The sequence below is a fragment of the Procambarus clarkii genome, chromosome 3 (genome assembly GCF_040958095.1).
Source record: "Procambarus clarkii isolate CNS0578487 chromosome 3, FALCON_Pclarkii_2.0, whole genome shotgun sequence".
Lineage (NCBI taxonomy): Eukaryota > Metazoa > Arthropoda > Malacostraca > Decapoda > Cambaridae > Procambarus > Procambarus clarkii.
In genome coordinates, this window is record NC_091152.1 from 10,420,904 (window position 1) to 10,433,780 (window position 12,877).

At 45.5% G+C, this 12,877-nt stretch overlaps 1 protein-coding gene across 2 annotated transcripts in view; it reads right to left on the reverse strand.

Annotated features, from left to right (window-relative positions):
- The window catches only part of LOC123760894 (protein Star-like), a 198,745-nt gene that overhangs the window by 15,269 nt on the left and 170,599 nt on the right, over positions 1–12,877 (reverse strand). The window lies entirely within an intron of this gene.

Sequence of the window (12,877 nt, forward strand, 5' to 3'; positions counted from 1 at the left end):
CAGTGAAAGAACAGGTATTGAAACTTCGAACAGGCGAGGACAGGTAAACAGAGAATGACAGAGAGGTGTGTGAAGAACTCAACAAGAGGTTCCAGGAGGTCTTCACAATAGAACAAGGTGAGGTGACTGTGCTAGGAGACAGGGAGGTAAACCAGGCGGCCTTGGAAGAATTCAAAATTACGAGAGAGGAGGTCAAGAGACACCTGCTGGATCTGGATGTTAGAAAGGCTTTTGGTCCAGATGGGATCTCACCATGGGTACTGAAAGAGTGTGCAGAGGCACTTTGCTTGCCACTCTCCATAGTGTATAGTAAGTCACTGGAGACGGGAGACCTACCAGAAATATGGAAGACGGCAAATGTGGTCCCAATATACAAAAAGGGTGACAGGCAAGAGGCACTGAACTACAGGCCAGTGTCCTTGACTTGTATACCATGCAAGGTGATGGAGAAGATCGTGAGAAAAAACCTGGTAACACATCTGGAGAGAAGGGACTTTGTGACAAATCGCCAACATGGGTTCAGGGAGGGTAAATCTTGCCTTACAGGCTTGATAGAATTCTACGATCAGGTGACAAAGATTAAGCAAGAAAGAGAGGGCTGGGCGGACTGCATTTTCTTGGATTGTCGGAAAGCCTTTGACTCAGTACCGCATAAGAGGCTGGTACATAAGCTGGAGAGACAGGCAGGTGTAGCTGGTAAGGTGCTCCAGTGGATAAGGGAGTATCTAAGCAATAGGAAGCAGAGAGTTACGGTGAGAGGTGAGACCTCCGATTGGCGTGAAGTCACCAGTGGAGTCCCACAGGGCTCTGTTCTCGGTCCTATCTTGTTTCTGATATATGTAAATGATCTCCCGGAGGGTATCGATTCATTTTTCTCAATGTTTGCGGACGATGCTAAAATTATGAGAAGGATTAAAACAGAAGAGGACTGTTTGAGGCTTCAAGAAGACCTAGACAAGCTGAAGGAATGGTCGAACAAATGGTTGTTAGAGTTTACCCCAACCAAATGTAATGTAGTGAAGATAGGTGTAGGGAGCAGGAGGCCAGATACAAGGTATCATCTGGGAGAGGAAATTCTTCAGGAGTCAGAGAAGGAAAAAGACTTGGGGGTTGATATCACGCCAGACCTGTGTCCTGCAGCACATATCAAGCGGATAACATCAGCGGCATATGCCAGGCTGGCCAACATACGAACGGCATTCAGAAACTTGTGTAAAGAATCATTCAGAACTTTGTATACCACATATGTCAGGCCAATCCTGGAGTATGCAGCCCCAGCATGGAGTCCATATCTAGTCAAGGATAAGACTAAACTGGAAAAGGTTCAAAGGTTTGCCACCAGACTAGTACCCGAGCTGAGAGGTATGAGCTACGAGGAGAGACAACGGGAATTAAACCTCACTTCGCTGGAAGACAGAAGAGTTAGGGGGGACATGCTCACCACATTCAAGATTCTGAAGGGAATTGATAGGGTAGATAAAGACAGTCTATTTAACACAAGGGGAACACGCACAAGGGGACACAGGTGGAAACTGAGTGCCCATATGAGGCACAGAGATATTAGAAAGAACTTTATTAGTGTCAGAGTGGTTGACAAATGGAATGCATTAGGGGGTGATGTGGTGGAGGCTGACTCATACACAGTTTCAAGTGTAGATATGATAGAGCCCGATAGGCTCAGGAATCTGTACACCTTTTGATTGACGGTTGAGAGGCGGGACCAAAGAGCCAGAGCTCAACCCCCGCAAACACAACTAGGTGAGTACAACTAGGTGAGTACAACTAGGTGAGTACATCTGGAGAGAAGAGACTTCGTGACAACCCATCAACATGGGTTCAGAGAGGGTAAATCTTGCCTTACAGGATTGATAGAATTTTACGATCAGGTGACAATGATTAAACAAGAAAGTGAAGGGTGAGCGGACTGCATTTGTTTGGACTGTCGGAAAGCCTTTGACACAGTACCCCATAAAAGGTTGATGCATAAGCTGGAGAAACAGGCAGGAGTAACTGGTAGGGCGCTCCAGTGGATAAGGGAGTACCTAAACAAAAGGAAGCAGAGAGTTACAGTGAGGGGTGAGACCTCAGACTGGCGTGAAGTCACCAGTGGTGTCCCACAGGGCTCTGTACTTGGACCTATCCTGTTTCTGATATACGTAAATGATCTCCCAGAGGGTATAGACTCATTCCTCTCAATGTTTGCTGACGACGCCAAAATTATGAGAAGGATTAAGACAGAGGAGGGCAGCTTGAGGCTTCAAGAAGACCTGGACAAGCTGCAGGAATGATCGAACAAATGGTTGTTAGAGTTAAACCCAAGCAAATGTAATGCAATGAAGATAGGGGTAGGAAGCAGGAGACCAGATACAAGGTATCACTTGGGAGATGAAATACTTCAAGAGTCCGAGAGAGAGAGAGAAAGACCTGGGGGTTGATATCACGCCAGACCTGTCCCCTGAAGCTCATATCAAGAGGATAACAGCAGCAGAATATGCCAGGTTGGCTAACATAAGAAGGGCCTTTAGAAACTTGTGTAAGGAATCTTTCAGAACATTATATACCACATATGTCAGGCCAATCCTGGAGTATGCAGCCCCAGCATGGAGTCCTTATCTAGTCAAGGATAAGACTAAACTGGAAAAGGTTCAAAGGTTTGCCACCAGACTAGTACCCGAGCTGAGAGGTATGAGCTACGAGGAGAGACTACAGGCATTAAACCTCACTTCGCTGGAAGACAGAAGAGTTAGGGGGGACATGCTCACCACATTCAAGATTCTGAAGGGAATTGATAGGGTTGATAAAGACAGGCTATTTAACACAAGGGGCACACGCACTAGGGGACACAGGTGGAAACTGAGTGCCCAAATGAGCCACAGAGATATTAGAAAGAACTTTTTTAGTGTCAGAGTGGTTGACAAATGGAATGCATTAGGAAGTGATGTGGTGGAGGCTGACTCCGTAAACAGTTTCAAGTGTAGATATGATAGAGCCCAATTGGCTCAGGAACCTGTACACCTGTTGATTGACAGTTGAGAGGCGGGACCAAAGAGCCAGAGCTCAACCCCCACAAGCACAACTAGGTGAGTACAACTAGGTGAGTACACACACACACACACACACACACATACACACACACACACACACACGCACACACACACACACACACACACACACACACACACACACACACACACACACACACACACACACACACACACACACACACACACACACACAGTAACAAGTGGAGTACCACAAGGATCGGTGCTGGGACCAATTCTATTTCTTGTATATGTTAACGACATGTTTACAGGCGTAGAGTCCTACATGTCGATGTTTGCGGATGACGAAAAGTTGATGAGAAGAGTTGTTACAGATGAGGATTGCAGGATCCTCCAAGAGGACCTGAACAGGTTGCAGAGATGGTCAGAGAAATGGCTACTGGAATTCAACACGAGCAAATGTAAAGTAATGGAAATGGGACTAGGACATAGGAGACCAAAGGGACAGTACACAATGAAGGGGAACAGCCTACCTGTGACGACGCGAGAAAGAGACCTGGGTGTGGACGTAACACCTAATCTATCTCCTGAGGCACATATAAATAGGATAACGACAGCAGCGTACTCTACACTGGCAAAAGTTAGAACATCATTCAGAATCCTAAGTAAGGAGGCATTTAGGGCGCTTTACACTGCCTACGTGAGGCCAGTCTTAGAGTATGCCGCCTCATCATGGAGTCCCCTATCTGAAGAAGCATATAATGAAACTGGAAAAGGATCAGAGGTTTGCAACGAGACTCGTCCCAGAGCTACGAGGGATGGGGTATGAGGAGAGCCTGAGGGAACTGTGCCTTACGACACTAGAAAGAAGAAGGGAGAGGGGGGACATGATCGGAACGTATAAAATACTCAGAGGGATTGACAGAGTGGACATAGACGAAATATTCACACGGAATAGTAACAGAACGAGGGGACATGGATGGAAGCTTGAAACTCAGATGAGTCACAGAGATGTTAGGAAGTTTTCCTTTAACGTGAGAGCAGTGGGAAAATGGAATGCACTTCAGGAACAGGTTGTGGAAGCAAATACTATTCATAATTTTAAAACCAGGTATGATAGGGAAATGGGACAGGAGTCATTGCTGTAAACAACCGATGCTCGAAAGGCTGGATCCAAGAATCAATGCTCGATCTTGCAGACACAACTAGGTGAGTACACACACACACACACACACACACACACACACACACACACACACACACACACACACACACACACACACACACACACACACACACACACGCACACGCACACGCACACGCACACACACACACACACACACACACACACACACACACACACACACACACACACAGAAACAGAGCTCAGGGAAAAGACGGCCCAAGATATGATGGACTACACGCAAAAATGCAAAGACGCAGCAAACAAGTATGTCCCAGCCCAAAAGGAAAACAGTGAAATGAAGATGAGAAACCCATGGTTTAATCAGAGATGTAGGCTAGCTAAGCAGCAAAGTAAAAGGGCATGGAGAAACTATAGGAATAACAGGACACTGGGGAGCAGAGAAAGATACCAGAATGCCAGGAATGAATTTGTCAGGATGGGAAGAGAGGCAGAAAGACAATACGAAAATGACATCGCAAGCAAGGCAAAGACTCAGCCTTAATTGCTGCATAGCCACATCAGGTGAAAAACAACAGTAAAGGAACAGGTTATGAAATTAAGGATAGGGGCAGAAGGATTCACTACAAACGACAAGGAAGTGTGTAAGGAACTGAATAAGAAATTCCAAGAGGTCTTCACCTTAGAGCAAGAAGAAATCCCAGAGATAAGAGAGGGAATAGCTAACCAGGAACCACTGGAAGAGTTTGAGATTACCAGCGGGGAAGTAAGGAAGTGTTTACTAGAGTTTTATGTGACAAAGGCTACAGGCCCAGATGGAATCTCCCCTCGGATACTAAAGGAAGGAGCAGAAGAACTGTGCCTCCCACTCTCCATAGTGTATAACAAATCACTGGCAACAGGGTAACTGCCAGAAATTTGGAAAGCAGCTAACGTAGTCCCGATATACAAGAAAGGGGATAGACAGGAGGCACTGAATTACAGGCCAGTGTCCCTAACTTGCATACCATGCAAGCTGATGGAGAAGATTGTGCGAAGAAAGCTAGTGGAGCACCTGGAGCGAAAGAACTTTGTAACACAGCATCAACATGGATTCAGGGATGGCAGGTCCTGCCTCACAGGGTTACTTGAATTCTACGACCAGGCAACAAAAATAAGGCAAGAAAGAGAAGGGTGGGCAGACTGCATATTTTTGGATTGTCAGAAAGCCTTTGATACAGTGCCACACAAGAGGCTAGTGAAAAAGCTGGAGATGCAGGCTGGAGTGAAAGGGAAGGTACTCCGTTGGATACAGGAGTACCTAAGCAACAGGAGACAACAAGTCAGTGTGAGGGGTGAGGTCTCAGATTGGCGAGACGTTACGAGAGGAGTCCCGCAAGGGTCAGTCCTTGGACCTATACTGTTTCTGAATCTGTAAATGATCTCCCAGAGGGTATAGAATCGTTTCTCTCAATGTTTGCCGATGATGCAAAAATTATGAGGAGGATTGAAACTGAGGACGATAGTAGGAGGCTACAAGATGACCTAGAAAGACCGAGTGAATTGTCCAACAAATGGCTGTTGAAGTTCAACCCGAGCAAATGCAAAGTAATGAAACTAGGCAGTGGAAATAGGAGTCCAGACACAGGATACAGAATAGGAGGTGAAGTACTTAATGAAACGTACAGAGAGAAAGATCTAGGAGTTGATATCACATCAAACCTGTCTCCTGAAGCCCACATAAAAAGAATAACGTCTGTGGCATATGCGAGGCTGGCTAACATCAGAACAGCGTTCAGGAACCTGTGTAAGGAATCATTCAGAATCTTGTAGACCACATATGTAAGACCAATCCTGGAGTATGCGGCCCCAGCATGGAGCCCGTATTTTGTCAAGCACAAGACAAAACTGGAAAAGTCCAAAGGTATGCCACTAGACTATTCCCAGAACTAAGAGGCATGAGTTACGAGGAAAGGCTGTGGAAAATGCACCTTACGACACTGGAAGACAGAAGAGTAAGGGGAGACATGATCACAACCTACAAAATCCACAGAGGAATCGACCAGGTAAACAAGGATAAACTATTCAACACTGGTGGGACGCGAAGAAGGGGACACAGGTGGAAACTGAGTACCCACATGAGCCACAGAGACGTTAGAAGGAACTTTTTCAGTGCCAGAGTAGTTAACGGATGGAATGCATTAGGCAGTGATGTGGTGGAGGCTGATTCCATAGACAGTTTTAAATGTAGATATGATAGAGCCCAGTAGGCTCAGGAATGTATTCACCAGTTGATTGACAGTTGAGAGGCGGGACCAAAGAGCCAAAGCTCAACCCCCGCAAGCACAAATAGGTGAGTACACACACACACACACACACACACACACACACACACACACACACACACACACACACACACACACACACACACACACACACACACACACACACACACACACACACACACACACCTGCTTCACAGGTCACTTCCTCACCAAATCAGCCCTCCCTGCCCCTGCTTATCTCCCCAACACCTTCCCTGACCCCTCTGACCCCACTGCATTCAAACCCATCTGCTTCATCCAACACTCCAAGGACTCCCTCATCCCCTCAACCCCCAAAACCCGCCTGGCCCTCATCCCCTCAAACCCCAAAACCCACCCAGCCCTCATCCCCTCAACCCCTAAAACCCGCCCTGCCCTCATCCCTTCTCATCCTCTCTCCTTCCATGTGACCCCCCACTCTTACGAGGGTGGCACATGGGCTGCCCGTGGGGGACGGGGGGACCCCCTTCCTCTTCCTCCATTTCCCTTTTCCCCCTTCTGCCCCAATGTCACACCTACCTCTGAATTCCCCCTGACTAATACAACCTCCCTCCCATTCTCACTATCCATGATCCATCTACCCCTCTTCCCCCCCACCCCTCTCTGTCCTTCTCCCCAACCTCTCAAACTCTATCTGACTCCCAACCTTACACTACCTCTCGACCCTTCTATGCCTGTCAGACCCTCCCTAATCTTTAGACCCAGTATGCCTTTCCTACTCCAGACCTACCTACCCAGACCTTCCTACTTACCTTCCTAGATGCCAAGCCCCCATTCGCCCCCCAAGCAGCCCTCCCGACCCCTTTCACCCCCCAGACACCCCCAGATCCCCCCAGACACCTCCCGGATCCCCCAGCCCCCATTCACCCCCCAGTCCCCATTCACCCCCAGACAATTCCCCAGATCCCCCCAGACCCCCAGAAAAAGGGCGAACTCTGGTACAAGAGTTTCCATGAAGAATCTCAAGGTTTTGTACACCAATGCTGATGGGGTATCTAATAAAGCAGAAGTGATAAAAGAAAGAGTGAGTGAGGGAGATTCTGACATTGTTGCAATAGTGGAAACTAAAATAAATGACATGATTTAAGATGCAATCTTTCCAGAGGGCTACCAGGTGATAAGAAAAGAAAGGACACGTAGACAGAGAGGGGGAGTAGCACTCCTAATAAAGCGGAAATGGAAGTTTGAAGACCTGGGAAATCGGGTTTCCAATGAGAGCACAAGCTTCATACATGGAACTCTGATAGCAGATGGGAGGAAGATTGTGAGCTTGGTAATCTACAATTCCCCCTCCAAAAAGTAGAAGACCCAGGCAGGAGTATGATGACAACAACAAGGCATGCATAAATGAAATGCAGAAGGCAGCAACACTAGCCCACAGAATGAGAGAGAAACTGCTGGTCATGGGGGACCTAAATCATGGAGAGATAAATTGGGAATTAAGGATCCCCAAGGAGGGGACGAAACGTGGGGAGCAAAGGTAGTGGATGTTATAGACAGGAATTTCCTAAGACAACATGTGAAGGAAGACACAAGGGGAAAGAGGAGATGTACCGAGCCTATTAGACCTGATTTTCACCCAGAATGTAGAAGACATCGAGAATTTGGAGTATGAAATACCTCTAGGGACCAGCGACCATTGTGTCCTAGTCTTTGACTACATGATGGAATTCAAACTTGTAACCATGGGACAAGAGGTCTGGGAAAGGAGAGTTGACTACAGGAAAGGGGATTATAAGAGGATAAGGGACTATCTGGGAGAGGTGCAGTGAGAGGAAGAAATTAGAGGAAAAACAGTCCAAGATATGATGGACCTAGTCATACAGAAATGCCAGGAGGCCGAAGAGATTTATACCAATAGTAAAGGGAAAAAATAAAAGGGAATATAATAACCCATGGTTTAATAGACAGTGTCAGGAAGCAAAAATGGCCAGCAGGCGGGAGTGGAGGAAATTCAGAAGACAAAGGACAGAGGACAATAGGATCAGATGCAACACAGGTAGGAACGTTTACAGTAACATAAGAACTATGAGAACGATATTGCGATCAAAGCGAAAAAGCAACCTAATTTACTTCTACTTACTCTGTTGTTTATAATATATATAAATGATTTAGATTCAGGTTTGAGTAGCAACATTTCCAAATTTGCTGATGATACGAAAATCGGTAGGGAAATTAATTCGGAGGAGGACTCACTATCACTTCAAGTTGATCTAGATAGGGTTTGAAATGGTCAAAGGATTGGCAAATGCAGTTTAATGCTGATAAATGTAAAGTTCTGAGGCTAGGTAATGATGATAGTTGATCTAGATAGGGTTTTGGTTGATCTAGATAGGGTTTTGAAATGGTCAAAGGATTGGCAGATGCAGTTTAATGCTGATAAATGTAAAGTTCTGAGGTTAGGTAATGATGATAGAGTTACAAGATACGAGCTAGATGGTGTTGTGATTGCGAAGTCGGATTGCGAAGCACGGGTTGGACAAGTATATGAGTGGGATTGGGTGGTTATAGAATAGGAGCTGCCTCGTATGGGCCAATAGGCCTTCTGCAGTTACCTTTGTTCTTATGTTCTTATGTTCTTATGATAGAGTTACAAGATACGAGCTAGATGGTGTTGAGATTGCGAAGTCGGATTGCGAAAGGGATCTGGGAGTTATGATTAGTAAGAATTTAAAACAAAAGGATCAATGCATGAATGTTCGAAATAGGCGAATAGGAAATAGGACACTGGGATTTATTAATCGAAGCGTTAGTAACAAGACACCTGGTGTGGTTCTTAAGTTATATCTTGCTCTGTTTAGGCCCCATTTAGATTATGCAGTTTAGTTTTGGTCGCCGTATTATAGAATGGATATAAATTCACTTGAACGTGTCCAACGTAGGATGACTAAGTTAATTCCCCAAATTAGAAATCTTTCATATGAAGAAAGATTAACAAAGCTTAAGTTGCATTCACTGGAAAGGTGAAGAGTTAGAGGTGACATGATAGAGGTTTACAAGTGGGTGAATGGACATAACAAAGGGGATATTAATAGGGTAAATATCAACACAAGACAGAACACGAAACAATGGGTATAAATTGGATAAGTTTAGATTTAGGAAAGACTTGGGTAAATACTGGTTCAGTAACAGGGTTGTTGATTTGTGGAACCAATTGCCGCGTAACGTGGTGGTGGGGTCCCTCGATTGTTTCAAGCGCGGGTTGGACAAGTATATGAATGGGATTGGGTGGTTATAGATAGGAGCTGCCTCGTATGGGCCAATAGGCCTTCTGCAGTTTCCTTTGTTCTTATGTTCTTATGTTCTTATGTACTTCACAGCCATATAAGAAGAAAAATGTCGGTGAACGACCAAGTGACACGACTAAGGAAAACAGAGGAGGCATATACTGGAAGTGACAAGGAAATCTATGAGGCACTGAATGCCAGTTACCATGGAGTGTTCACTACCGAGCCTGAGCAGCTCCCAATGTTAGAAGGGATTACCCTAGATGAAAGACTATCAGATATAGAAGTGATAGCAGGGGAGCTAATGAAACAGTTGACAACACTGGCTGCAACTAAAGCAGTTGAACGAGACAAAGTATCACCGAGGAAACTAAAAGAGGCAGCACAGGCTCTCAGCATGCCTCTGGCAATGATTTTTAATGAGTCACTTATGTCGGGAGAATTGTCCAGTTACTGGAAGAAGGTAAATGTCGTACCAATTTTCAAGAAAGGAGATAGGGAAGAGGCACTTAACTGTAGACCTGTATCACTGACAAGCATCCCCTGTAAAATACTGGAAAGAATAATTAGGCTACGACTGGTTGCAGACCTGGAGAACGTTAGGTTTGTGAACAAACATCAACATGGGTTCTGGAAAAGGAAATTGTGCCTAACAAACCTTTTGGAATTCTGTGATAAAATAACGAGGATAAGACGGGACAGAGAAGGTTGGGCAGACTGCATATTTCTGGACTGCAAAATAGGCTTTGATACAGTACCGCACATGAGACTGCTGTTTAAATTCGAGAGGCAGGCGGGGGTGGGAGGAAAGGTCCTAGCATGGATAAGGAACTACCTAACAGGAATGAGCCAAAGAGTTACGGTAAAGGGCGAGAAGTCGGACTGGCGAATATAACGAGTGGAGTACCACAAGGATCGGTGCTGGGACCAATTCTATTTCTAGTATAGTCTAGGGAGCCGGTCGGTCGAGCGGACAGCACGCCGTCACACAGGACTTGTGATCCTGTGGTCCTGGGTTCGATCCCAGGCGCCGGCGAGCAACAATGGGCAGAGTTTCTTTCACCCTATGACCCTGTTACCTAGCAGTAAAATAGGTACCTGGGTGTTAGTCAGCTGTCACGGGCTGCTTCCTGGGGGTGGAGGCCTGGTTGAGGACCGGGCCACGGGAACACTTAAAAGCCCCGAAGTCATCTCAAGATAACCTCAAGATAGTATATGTTAACGACATGTTTACAGGAGTAGAGTCGTACATGTCGATGTTCGTGGATGACACAAAGTTGATGAGAAGAGTTGTGACAGATGAGGATTGCAGGATCCTCCACGAGGACCTGAACAGGTTGCAGAGATGGTCAGAGAAGTGGTTACTGGAGTTCAACACGAGCAAATGTAAAGTTATAGAAATGGGACTAGGTCATAGGAGACCAAAGAGACAGTACACAATGAAGGGGAACTGCCTAACTGTGGCGACGCGAGAAAGACACCAGGGCGTGGACGTAACAGCTGATCTATCTCCTGAAGCACATATAAATAGGATAACGACATCAGCGTACTCTACACTGGCAAAAGTTAAAACTTCATTCAGAAACCTAAGTAAGGAGTCATTTAGGGCGCTTTACACTGCCTGTGTGAGGCCAGTCTTAGAATATGCCGCCTCATCAAGGTGTCCTCATCTGAAGAAGCATATAAGGAAACAGGAAAATGTTCAGAGGTTTGCAATGAGACTCGTCCTAGAGGTACGAGAGATGGGGTATGAGGAGTGCCTGAGGGAACTGTGCCTTACGACACTAGAAAGAAGAAGGGAGAGAGGGGGACATGATAGGAACTTATAAAATACTCAGGGTGATTGACAGAGTGGACATAGACGAAATGTTCACACGGAATAGTAACAGAATGAGTGGACATAGGTGGACGCTGGAAACTCAGATGAGTCACAGGGATGTTAGGAAGTTTTCTTTTAGTGTGAGATTAGAGGGAAAATGGAATGCACTTAAGGAACAGGTTGTAGAAGCAAATACTATTCAGAATTTTAAAACTAGGTATGATAGGGATATAGGACTATAGTTATTGCTGTAAAAACCGATGCACGAAAGGTGTGGATCCAAGAGTCAATGCTCGATCCTGCAGACACAAATAGGTGAGTACAAATAGGTGAGTACACACACACAAACTTCTGAAGCCAGTATGTCAGGGAACCCAGAAGAATGAGAGGAAACGATGAACCAGCGAAACTTGACCTTGTCTTCACTTTGAACGACTCCGACATAAGGGATATCGGTTTCGAGGCCCCGGTACTACTGAGCGACGACAGTGTACTGACGTTTGAGTATCTGGTTGAATAAGGGTTAGAGAACTCGAGGAGCTTATGTTAACGTGAAGAATAGGAGTAAGTTAGAGGAGAAAATAGAGGTGGAACCCCCTTGGGAAGTATGTAAGGTGCATAAAAGGTACTGGAGGAAGTGAAACCTCCGATAAACATGTTTGAGGAGAACCAGGAAGTGGAAGTAACCATGTTGAACAGGTGTGAAAAATAATGTGGACAGATTGAGTACAAGAGTAGAGTGAAGAATTATCCACATGAACCTCGTTGTCCTCGTTCCTCGTTGATTAGGAAAGAGGAAGTTGAGTTGTGAGATACTAGAAGTGGTCATATTTCACTAAAAACGTGAAGGAGAAACAGTGAAGAGGAGTGATGGTCGAAAAGTGAGAAGAGATAGTATGTGCGAAGAGATGCTTATTAGTACTCCAGGAGAGGTAGGGCAACGAGTACGACTGAGTCTGGTACCGTACTTGAGGAAACCTTGAGGGAACGAGGAAGAGTTGAATGGCTAGAATTAGAGTTTGTGTAATAGAACGGAAGAATCAGTGGAAAGCAACGTGGAAATAATTACCACAATTTTGTATCTTGGAGAAGTAGCTAAAGGCAAACGACTACACATAACCCTAAACTGAATCCCATCCCATACTGGAATCCTATTAGACGAGAAAGCTGATGAAACTGCTAAATTGATAACCGTCATCTAGTGATCCACAAAATAATCTACCCCAGCCTAGAGTACATAAAAAACACCATCACCAACAAACTTGCACATCTGAAAAAAGAGCATCGACATATGAGAATAGCAGAAGGTATCTTCAAGCCACCAAGTTAGACTACGTCTAGGTTACAGATGCTGCTGAGAAATTAGTGAACTCAGAGAGTGG